This window comes from Anomalospiza imberbis, unplaced genomic scaffold, assembly GCF_031753505.1.
Source record: "Anomalospiza imberbis isolate Cuckoo-Finch-1a 21T00152 unplaced genomic scaffold, ASM3175350v1 scaffold_83, whole genome shotgun sequence".
Taxonomy (NCBI): domain Eukaryota; kingdom Metazoa; phylum Chordata; class Aves; order Passeriformes; family Viduidae; genus Anomalospiza; species Anomalospiza imberbis.
Genome location: NW_027100447.1, coordinates 60,986 through 73,226, shown reverse-complemented (window position 1 = coordinate 73,226; position 12,241 = coordinate 60,986).

The following is a 12,241-nucleotide window of genomic DNA, read 5'->3' as shown; positions in this document are numbered from 1 at the left end:
TCCCAAAAGTACAAAAAGGCAAACAACAAGTGACTATCAGTTAATCACAGCAAATGCACCTTTATTAGGGGCCAAAAGAGTATATGCGATAGTGGGGATCAGAAAGGAGATAAAAGAATAGAGAGGGAGAGAGATGAGAGGGGTATGGGAATAGCTACTAACACAGGCGAGATCCTCAGTGGTCCGGACGATGGGGATCCGTCTGTTGTGTCGGGGGAGTCTCCGAAGCTCTGGTCAACTCGGGGTTCCAGTTAAAGTCCACAGAGGCAAGAGGGGGGGAACAAGTGTAACAATGAAAGTCCATTGTAATTGCCACGGGGGGAACAGGTGAGTCCACAGAAACCACCAAAGCAAGACGAATACAATGAAGAATAAGTCCATTGAAATTACTGAAGGGAAACAGGTCATGTCATTAGTGGTCAGACCACCAAATTCCCCTCCTCCCTATAGTAGGGGTCTCGGTCTCAGTCCTTGGGAGGAGGGTTCTCGTTCTTTATTTGTCCCAGTGGTAACGAGGCAGATGAGGGGTCTTCAATGAAGGACCACGGGAGTCACCCCAAAAGTTCATTCGGCTTAAGAACGGAGATTAGAAGCAGGCCGCGCATCAGGCTGTCCCGAGCTGGGTCCATGTAAGGTCTTTGCCAAGTCCTTGCCAACTCCTTGCCAAGTTCTTGTCAGGCCTTGTTCGGAACAGCTAGCATGATGGTTCAGTGGTTCCACCTGCACTGTGTCCTGTTCTCAGCCGGAACTGCAGCGGGGGAAGGGATTCTTTCTCGTGGCAATCGGAAGGCAGAATGGAGAACAAGGGGCTTCAGACGGGCTCTTACAGGGGGATGGCTTTCAACTGCAGGAGGCTGATTGAAGTTGGATCTGAGGGAGCTGCTCTTTTACACGGAGGCTGCTGAGGCACTGGCCCAGGCTGTGGATGCCCCATCCTTGGCAACAGGGCTGTGAGCAGCATGGGCTGGGGAAGATTGCTCAGCTCGGAACAAGATGCTCTTTAGATCCACTGTGATGTCACAGATGTGATGTTCCAGCAGGAACTTCCAGCATCCAGCAAAGAGCACAACACAACCACTGGCCCTTGTGTCAGCCCACCCTGTGCCAGCCCTCGTGCCAGCTCACCCTTCACCATGTTCCCTGTCACTCTTCTCGTCACCTGCGCCCTGATACTCCCATCAGTCCTGAAAGCTCTCTGTTGCCTGGATTTTGTCATCCGTCCCTGCAGGATGCTCACATTTGTCCTGAGGAAGGTACAGTGCCATTCCATGGAGGTGGACACCCCCCAGCTGCCCGGCTGGGCTGGAGTTCTGTGGGGATGGGGTGGGACAGGGACCCCACTCTGAGGTGTTGCTACCTCTGCAGGCTGTCACCGAGAGAGAGGACGAGATGGAGGTGGACATGCAGGCTGATAGAGAGGAGGACATGGAAGTGGATGGAGAAGAGAGTGGAGACAATGCAATGGAGGTGGACATGGAGATTGATACAGAGGAGAAGATGGAAGTGGATGGAGAAGAGAGTGGAGAGGAAGAGATGGAGGTGGACATGCAGATGGATACAGAGGAGGAGATGGAAGTGGATGGAGAAGAGACTGGAGAGGAAGAGATGGAGGTGGACATGGAGATTGATACAGAGGAGGAGATGGAAGTGGATGGAGAAGAGAGTGGAGAGGAAGAGATGGAGGTGGACATGCAGATGGATACAGAGGAGGAGATGGAAGTGGATGGAGAAGAGACTGGTGAAGAAGAGATGGAGGTAGATGTGGAAGAGGAGATGGACGTGGAAATGGAAGAGTACCTTGAGGACATGGACATTGATGAGAAAGATGAGGAAGAGGCCATGATCTTGGGATGAAGAGCAATACCAGCAGCAGGACAGGCATGTGGTCCCCACAGGCAGAGCGGGTCCCCTGCTGCCAGGCTGGGACTGGGCTGGGTGGTCCCTGCTCAGGGATGTGGGACCCGGTGCATTGGGTTCTGGTGGCCATCCCCAGCCTGTGCTGCGCTTGCTGGGCCAGCCTGGGGGCACATGGAAGAGCCCTCTCTGCCTGACTGGAGTGACTGTGCCTCTCTCTTTTCCTCAAGGATTATGGAGATCCCGGACAGAGATGCCACCCTTTTGTACATACGTTGCAGAGTTTGTTGTTGTCTTTAGGCTATAGGTTTTAGGGCTTCTTTTTGTCTTCTGTAAATACGTTTCATAGACTTTTGTTAGATATGTTCTTGGGTATATACGTTCCATAGATAGTTGTTGTTACAAATATTCTTACAATGTAAATGTGTTCTGTGTTTTCTTTGCTGTTTTTCTGAAAATAAACAAGCTTTGTTTTTCACACCCCAGTTCTCTTTCCATTTGCTTCAGGCACAGGTAGCATTTGCAAAGTTGTGGTTTCCGCTTGCTCCAGGTTCCCAGGGCTGGAGGTCAGTGGGGGCGCTGGCACAGCCACAAGCTTTTGTTTGGGGGCAATATTGGGAAGGGGGTGGGAGAGGGGGCACAGGGGGAGGTGGGACCCACTGAGGCTCCCCCAGGTCACCCCAGGACCCCCAGGCCCCGTCCCAGCCCCCCCAGTTCCCTCCACAGCCCCGGCTGAGGGGGGCTCAGCCCAGGAGCCGCCGTCGTTCGGGGCTCCCCCGAGGGCAGCCGCCAACGGGAGAGCTCCCGGCTCGGAGAGGCCCCAGCAGAGGAGGGGATCTTGTCCCTCCTCGAGGGCCCTGAAGGGTCTTCAGGCCCCTCTGAAGAGGAGTTTTTCTCTTTTTAGGGATGTTTGGGGGGACCTCACCCCTCCAAGGGTGTTTTTTCCTCCCCATTTTCAGGTGTTTGTGGGGCCACAGCCCCACAAGCCCCTTTTCAGGGGTGATCATGACAGCTTTAAGGGACATTTTTCTGGGGGACTCACTCCAAGCCGCTGTAGGGGATGTTTTGCCCCCCAGGGTGGATTTTTGGGGTTTAAGGGCCCCCGCTCTGGTCGGGTCCCACTCTAACTCCCCTGAAGAGGCCAACACCACTCCTGCTGATTCCGGCAGCGGAGCCCTAAGAGGGTTGTAAGAGCTGAAATTTTTAAATTTCATTTTTATTCTATTTTATTTAAATTCAAATTTATTGATTTTTAGTTTTATTATAACTCGTTGAGAGGACAGCAAGGACATTCAAGGGCAGGAACATTTTTTCCTGGCTGGTGACTGGAATTTCAGACCCTGGCAGTGTGTGCAGAACCACACAGACTGGGATCAAACATGGGCTGGGATCACCTGGACTGAGATCCTATGGACTGGGACCATATGGAATGGGACCATAGGGATCAGGACGGTACACACTGGGATAAACTGGGTTGAGATTCTATGGACTGGGACCATATCGACTGGGATTGCACAGACTGGGATCCCATGGACTGGGAAAAAGCATTGGCTACCATTGGCTACCATCCACATAGAAAGGTGGCCACCTCAAGTTGTCTTGATCCTTTTTGGGTGTCCCATCCCCCTCTTTCCCCCGCCTTCCCCATCGTTCCCGCAATCCCCGCTCCCCTCCCCCGTGTTTGGTTTTGGGGGTTCCAGGCCCCTCCTGCTCTGTGGGGGGGTCCCGATCCCTCTTTGGTTTAATTTGGGGCCCCCAACCCCTTCTCACCGCGACCCCCGCGGCCGGGGGGGCTCTCAGCACCACCAGTGCCACCAGTCCGGCCCCAGCTGCCCCCGCACGCCCCATCCCCATCCCCAGGGTCACCTCCCCCCTCCCCAAATTCCGCTCCCGGGGAGCGCTGGGCGCTGCGGCTCCGCCTGGCGACTGAGGAGTCATCGAGAACAAGCGATCTGATTGGCTAGAAATGGCCCCGCGCAGTCTCTGATTGGCTAGCGCATTGAGAAGCGTTTTGATCTGCCTGGCAACCGATGAGCAGCGCTATCGCAGGCGCTGATTGCCTGAAAATCGCCGGCCCGGCAACTGAGTTGTCAGCAGCGCCGCGCGCTCTGATTGGCCAGGAGCTGTTTTGGGGTGGGGACGGGGGGAACTGGGGACCCCCAGGAGCCCCCCGGCTTTGGGGGTTTCCATCCCCCCTCGGCCCTCGGGGCGGCCCTGGGGCCACCCCAACACCCCCAAAGTGGGGAGGGTCCCCGGAGCCCTTTGGATCCCCCAAAAATGGGCTGGAAGCGGCAGGAGCCGCCCCAAAAAGGGATTGAAGGGTCCGGTCCGGGAATGGGGGAGGCTCCGGGGATGGCTCCGATCCGGATCGGGGCGGGCTGGGATTGAGGGAGGGTCCGTTCAGCGACTGGGCAGGGGTCTGGCACTGGGTCAGGGGCTGGCATTGGGGAGGGTTTGGGAATTGGGGAGGGGTCTGGGATTGAGGGGATTGCTCCATCCCGGGATTGGGGCAGGGTCGCTCCCTGGGGGAGGGGTCCATTATTGGGCCAGGGCCTCTCCCCTTCCCGAGCCCAATCCCGTTCCTGATCCTGTTCCCGATCCCAATCCCATTCCCATTTCTGTTCCCGTTCCCGATCTCATTCCCGACCCCGATCCCACTCCCATTCCCGATCCCGATCCTGTTCCCAGTCCCGGTCCCGCCGCTGTTTCCAGGAAATGGCTCTGCTCTCAACCCCGACCCCAAACCCAGCGGGTCAAACACCCCAGATCCTGGGGTCAACTCCCCCCGACCCCAAATCCTGGGGGTTCAAACACTGGGGGGGTCAAACACCCTCAAACCCAAACTCTGGGATGTCAAGCCCTACCCCACCCCCCCAGCCCCAAACCCCAAATTTTAGGATCAAACCCTCCAAATCCCAGATCCTGGGGTGTCAAACACTCCCCAATTCCCAAACGATGGGGTTAAATACCCCTGATTGTGCTGATGCAAAAAAATGTCTCAGAAATTCAGCCAGCTTGTTCACCTTTTTTGTCAACTTCTTTTCAGGGTTGGACGACCTGGTTGCGACAGCGGAACCCTTCTAAAAGACGGATGCTAAGAGACATAAGCGGTGCTGTGGGAACAGGATTGGGAATTCTAAATAGCATTGATTCAGAAGTATTAATGAACACATTGGCTGCCACCACTAGATTTGACCAAATTCCAACAACCACTGCAGTCGTCCTTCTTGGCCTTGGGAAGACATCAGCGCTTGCTATCAAACATATTACCAAGTTGGGAGGAAGCAAGCGTAAATGATCACAAATTGGTAATTGATGCACTCGGTGCCACACAAAAGAACGTTTCTTTAGCTCTCAGCTGTATCCAGGCTCAATTAGGGATGCAGTCGGTTGCTGCCTCGATTATAAGAGAAGGTGAAGAAGGCACTTTTCCTACTGAGATTCGGAAAATAGTTTGGGACAGTGCCGCTGATTTTGAAAAGGAATTCCAATCCCGGTGGAACCTAGTGAACTTTACCTATGACCCCATCACAAACATAGCCACAGCTTTGGTGTTAACCATACGTGATGCCTCAAGTGCATTTGGTATTCCCCATCATTGCACTAGGACTGGGACACATATGGAGCCACTGGGAATGTGCTGGGGGCAACTGGGACCACGCTGGGGGCAACTGGGGACAAGGGTGAGTGACTGGGGCCCTGCTGGCAGAGACTGGGATCATACTGGACTCATACTGGGATCTTACTGGGAGTGACTGGGACTATTCTGGGGGCAAGTGGGAGAACTGGGAACACACGGGATGAAAGTGGGAACAACGGGAACAGTGCTGGGGGCAAATTGTATCATAACGGGGAGTGACTGGCAGCAACTGGGCTCCTGCTGGGAGCAGCCCCTGGCGGCCCCGGGAGCCCCGCACCCCTTTCCCGGCCATGCCGCCCCTCCAGCCCCAGCACCCCCCATTGCCGGGGTGCCGGCACTGCCAGGGGTCCCCCCCCTCTCGGGTTCCCCGCTGGGGCTTCTGGGGCTCTCCTCTCTCGGGGCTCCCGCTCAGGGCAGCCGCGGCTCTCCCGGGGCTCCCCAAAACCGGTGTCCCCCCGACGGGGCTCTGCCGCCACCCACACTGGGATCCCCCGAAAACACCTCTCGGGGACCCCCCGATGTCCCCCCGAGGGCCAGCTGCGGCTCGGCTTTGGAGCCCTGCCAGCTCCAAACATCCCTCCCAAAGAACCCGAACCCAGGCACCCCCCAGGATATTTGGGCCGAGCTCCCCCTCCCCGGGCACCTGCGGGATGGGGGCGATGCTCCCGGGGTGCTGCGAGCTCAGGCAGCGCCAGGGCCACGCGATTCCTTCTCTCCTCTCCTCCGGCTGCTCCCTGCTGCCGCTGCGCCTCTTCCTCCCTCCCTCCTCCTCCTGCCCCGCTCCGGGATCCTGAACCATGAGGGGAAAGGAGCGAGGAAAGGGCGGAACCGTGAGGGGAAAGGAGCGGGGCCAAGGGGACGCGCTGTCCTAAAAAAGCCCGGTTTGACCCAAAATCACCCAAAAGGGCATCAAATGCAGCCTACATCCACATGGTTCGGCCTGACACCAACCAAATGGGATTAAAAGTATCCAGAGGGCTCTAAAATCCAACCAAAGGGGCTTAAAACTGCCCCAAGTGTTTTATAGCCCTCAAGAAATGGCTTAAGATCACCCGTAAATCTTTCAAATGTGACTAAAATCCACCCTGAAAGTATCTGGTCCAGCCTAAAATCATCCAAAGGTATCTAAAATCACCAAAATGTCCCTGACACCAACACAAGAAGACCTAAAATCACCCTAAAAAGGCTTGGTTCAACCTAAAATTGCCCAAAGCAGCAAAAAACCCTACTTAAATGCACCCAAAATACACAAAAAAGGGACCTAAAATCACCCACACAGGATTAGGATTCACCCATATGGGCCCAGTTTTTCCTAAACTCACCCAAATGGGCCCCAGCCCCACCCACATGGGCCTAAAATCATCCAAAGGGGTCTGAAATCCCCCCTAAACCCCACCAGATTCGGCCTCAAATCAGCCACAGGGGCTGAAAATCCACCCAAAAAGGCTCGGGATCCCCGCAAGGGATCTGAAGCCCACCCTAAACCTGCCCGGTTCGGCCCAAAATCCCCCAAAGGGGCCGAGCCCGAGGCCGAGCCCGGGATCGGCTCCGGGGTGGCTCCGGGACCTCCGCGTTCACTCCGGGCAGTTTTGGCCGTGGCCCCGGACGGGCCTGGGCGGGACCGGGAGGGACCAGGGAGGGCTCGGGAGGGGTTTGGGCATCTGGGGCTTTTTTGGGCTTTGGGGAATTGTGTTGGGAGTTTATGGGGAATTGTTGGGGTTTTTGGGGAGAATTATTGGGTTTGGAGGCAGTTGGGGGATTTTGGGGAGTTTGGTTTTGAGGGGTTTTATTGGTGCTTTGAGGGGGAAGTTGTTTTCCTGGGGGTATTTGGGGGTTAATTGAAATTTTTTGTGTTTTCTTTAGAATTTTGGAAGGTTTTACTGGGATTTTGTGGGGATTTTGTGGGATCCTCTGGAATTATTTCTGGGTTTTATTGGGATTTTTAGGGGATTTGGAGGCAATTTATTGGAATTGTGGGGGCATTTAGTGGGATTCTTTGGGGATTTGGGTTTGTTAGGAATTTTAGTGGGGATTAGGGGGGGTTTTGTAGGGTTTTTCTAGGTTGTTGTCATGATTTCTTTGGACTCGTGAGTATTTTGTGGGGCTTGTTGTGGTTTTGGAGACATTTTTGGGAGGATTTGTGGGGTTTAATTGGGATTTTGTGGGCTTTTATTGGGATTCGAGGGTGTTCTAATGGGAATTTGTGAAATTTAATTGCGATTTCATGGGGTTTATTGGGACTTTCAGGGGTTTAAAGGAGACTTTGGTGCCTCTCAGCCCTTCCCCACACCCTGGGACAACTCCAAAGCCCCCCAAAATTCCACTAAAACCCCCCAAAATCCCCCAAAAATCCCAATTAAAAACTCCTAAACACCAAAGAATCCCACAAAATCACAGTGGAACCCACCAAAATTAAAAAAAAAAAAAAGACTCCCAAAAATTTCAATAAACCCCCCAAAAAATAACCACCCTAAAACCCTAAAAAAATCCCCAAAATCTAAAATCCTCAAATCCCACAAAACCCCCATAACCCCACAAACCCAGTAATTCTCTCCAGAATCCAGTAACTCCCCCTAAGCTACCAACAAAATCCCCCAAATCCCATACATGCCACCAAAATCTCCCCAAAATTCCCCCAGAGCGCCCCAGACTCACCGGGGGCAGTCCTGGATCAGGGGGCACCGGCCGGTGGAACAGGAGCCACTTCAGGGGGCCCGCGGAGCTTTTTGGGGAGGGGGCACCATGGGAGACCCCCCAAAAACGGGGGAGGGGAACCCCTGTGGTACCCCCTCCCCCGAATGCCCTCTCCCCCGGTTCAGGAATAGCCAAACTCAAGAAAATGTAAACCAGGCTTGACTTTCCAGAAATTATTTTTGGCCGGGTTTAGCTGCACCCTCCAGGCTCAGGATCACCGGTGTATTTGCAGGTTTTGCTCTGCATCATCAGCCTGCCCAGACTCTGCTCGGTGTTTCACAAATGGAGAAGACAATGGATAATGTGCCAAGCTTCCTTGCAAACAGCAACACCTGCATCAGCATGACAGAAAAGAAGGAAAAAAAAAAAAAAAAAAGAAAATAATCAGCGGTTAGAACAGAGCCAGTGTCCCACCATCTTCCCCTCCACTGTTATTACAGAGGCAAACCTGGGCCTAAAGCTTCCACCTCTCAGTTCCTGATGCTGTTTGACTTCAGCCTTGACTCCCCCTGATCTACCTGACTGCCGTCCCAGTGGGGCTGGGGATGCTCAGCCTGGAAAGAGGAGACACTGGGGAGGCCTCCCTGCAGCTCTGCAGGACTGGAAGGGTCCCACAGGAAAGACGGGGACAGTGTTCAGCCAGGCCCGTGGCAACAGGACAAGGGGGGATGGCTTTCAACTGCAGGAGGCTGATTGAAGTTGTGTCTGAGGGAGCTGCTCTTTTACACGGAGGCTGCTGAGGCACTGGCCCAGGCTGTGGATGCCCCATCCTTGGCAACAGGGCTGTGAGCAGCATGGGCTGGGGAAGATTGCTCAGCTTGGAACAAGATGCTCTTTAGATCCACTGTGATGTCACAGATGTGATGTTCCAGCAGGAACTTCCAGCGTCCAGCAAAGAGCACAACACAACCACTGGCCCTTGTGTCAGCCCACCCTGTGCCAGCCCTCGTGCCAGCTCACCCTTCACCATGCTCCCTGTCACTCTTCTCGTCACCTGCGCCCTGATACTCCCATCAGTCCTGAAAGCTCTCTGTTGCCTGGATTTTGTCATCCGTCCCTGCAGGATGCTCACATTTGTCCTGAGGAAGGTACAGTGCCATTCCATGGAGGTGGACACCCCCCAGCTGCCCGGCTGGGCTGGAGTTCTGTGGGGATGGGGTGGGACAGGGACCCCACTCTGAGGTGTTGCTACCTCTGCAGGCTGTCACCGAGAGAGAGGACGAGATGGAGGTGGACATGCAGGCTGATAGAGAGGAGGACATGGAAGTGGATGGAGAAGAGAGTGGAGAAAATGCGATGGAGGTGGACATGGAGATTGATACAGAGGAGGAGATGGAAGTGGATGGAGAAGAGAGTGGAGAGGAAGAGATGGAGGTGGACATGCAGATGGATACAGAGGAGGAGATGGAAGTGGATGGAGAAGAGAATGGAGAGGAAGAGATGGAGGTGGAACTGCAGATGGATACAGAGGAAGAGATGGAAGTGGATGGAGAAGAGACTGGAGAGGAAGAGATGGAGGTGGACATGCAGATGGATCCAGAGGAGGAGATGGAAGTGGATGGAGAAGAGAGTGGTGAAGAAGAGATGGAGGTAGATGTGGAAGAGGAGATGGACATGGAAATGGAAGAGTACCTTGAGGACATGGACATTGATGAGAAAGATGAGGAAGAGGCCATGATCTTGGGATGAAGAGCAATACCAGCAGCAGGACAGGCATGTGGTCCCCACAGGCAGAGCGGGTCCCCTGCTGCCAGGCTGGGACTGGGCTGGGTGGTCCCTGCTCAGGGATGTGGGACCCGGTGCATTGGGTTCTGGTGGCCATCCCCAGCCTGTGCTGCGCTTGCTGGGCCAGCCTGGGGGCACATGGAAGAGCCCTCTCTGCCTTACTGGAGTGACTGTGCCTCTTGCTTTTCCTCAAGGGCCGATGGAGATCCCGGACAGAGATGCCACCCTTTTGTACATACGTTGTAGAGTTTGTTGTTGTCTTTAGGCTATAGGTTTTAGGGCTTCTTTTTGTCTTCTGTAAATACGTTTCATAGACTTTTGTTAGATATGTTCTTGGGTATATATGTTCCATAGATAGTTGTTGTTACAAATATTCTTACAATGTAAATGTGTTCTGTGTTTTCTTTGCTGTTTTTCTGAAAATAAACAAGCTTTATTTTTCACACCCCACTTCTCTTTCCATTTGCTTCAGGCACAGGTAGCATTTGCAAAGTTGTGGTTTCCGCTTGCTCCAGGTTCCCAGGGCTGGAGGTCAGTGGGGGCGCTGGCACAGCCACAAGCTTTTGTTTGGGGGCAATATTGGGAAGGGGGTGGGAGAGGGGGCACAGGGGGAGGTGGGACCCACTGAGGCTCCCCCAGGTCACCCCAGGACCCCCAGGCCCCGTCCCAGCCCCCCCAGTTCTCTCCGCAGCCCCGGCTGAGGGGGGCTCAGCCCAGGAGCCGCCGTCGTTCGGGGCTCCCCCGAGGGCAGCCGCCAACGGGAGAGCTCCCGGCTCGGAGAGGCCCCAGCAGAGGAGGGGATCTTGTCCCTCCTCGAGGGCCCTGAAGGGTCTTCAGGCCCCTCTGAAGAGGAGTTTTTCTCTTTTTAGGGATGTTTGGGGGGACCTCACCCCTCCAAGGGTGTTTTTTCCTCCCCATTTTCAGGTGTTTGTGGGGCCACAGCCCCACAAGCCCCTTTTCAGGGGTGATCATGACAGCTTTAAGTGACATTTTTCTGGGGGACTCACTCCAAGCCGCTGTAGGGGATGTTTTGCCCCCCAGGGTGGATTTTTGGGGTTTAAGGGCCCCCGCTCTGGTCGGGTCCCACTCTAACTCCCCTGAAGAGGCCAACACCACCCCTGCTGATTCTGGCAGCGGAGCCCGGGGAGGGTTGGGAGTCCTGGGAAGATGTAGGGATACCTGGGAGGGTTTGGGGGTCCCAGGAGGGTTTGGGAGTCCCGAGAGGATCTGGGGGTACCCGGGTGATGCCGATGATGGTGATGGGGACCCCGTGTTGGGTATAAATTTCATGATGAATTCCTGGGGGGGTTTTGTCTATATCCATAGTTTTTGGGGTCCCGGTGGATTTTTGGGGGGATCCCAGGGGGGTTTTCAGGATTCCCAAAGGGGGGGATTGGGCAATCCCAGGGTGAACCCAAGGCTGGTTTGGGGTACCTGCCAGTGACAGAGATGGGGACCCCCTGAGTGGTATGAACCTTCTCAGGGGGGTCTGGGGGGTGCTGGGAGCTCTTGTGGGAATTTTGATGTCCTGGGAGGGTTTGGGGGGTATCTGTGTGGGGTTTTTGCAGTCTTGGGGAGTTTTTTGAGGGCCCAGAAATGGTATTGGGGTCCCGGGGAGGTCGGGGTATTGGGGTTTGGGGGTTCCCGGGAGAGTTTGGGGGTTCCTGGGCGATGCTGGTGACAGAGCTGGGACCCCGTGCCGGGTATGAACCTTCTCACTATGCACGGGCAGTGTCAGCGTGTTTAGGGAGATCCTGGGGGGCCCGGGGGTCACCCCAAAACCCAGGGGACCCCAAATGCTCAGGGACCCCCCCAAACTCCCCTCACCGCTGGATCTGCTGCAGGCAGGGGGGCACCAGCACTCGGCCCCCACCCCTCACCATCACAGGGGGCTGTGGAAGAAATCTAGGGGTGCACGGACAGGTCGGGGGGACCCCCAAAGTCCTGGGAAAGGGGGAACACAGGGGAACTCCCAGGAATGCCCACTGGGGGCTTAGGGGAGATCCAGGAGGAGTTTGGGCGAGCTTAATTGTGTCACTATCGTCAGGAAAGGGGACTCCAAGGGTCCCCGGTGTCTCCATTCCCAGCAAAAGGTGGTTTTGGTTTAAATCATTATTGGAGTACTGTAAGTAAGAGTTGAAATTTTTTAATTTCATTTTTATTCTATTTTATTTAAATTCAAATGTATTGATTTTTAGTTTTATTATAACTCGTTGAGAGGACAGCAAGGACATTCAAGGGCAGGAACATTTTTTCCTGGCTGGTGACTGGAATTTCAGACCCTGGCAGTGTGTGCAGAACCACACAGACTGGGATCAAACATGGGCT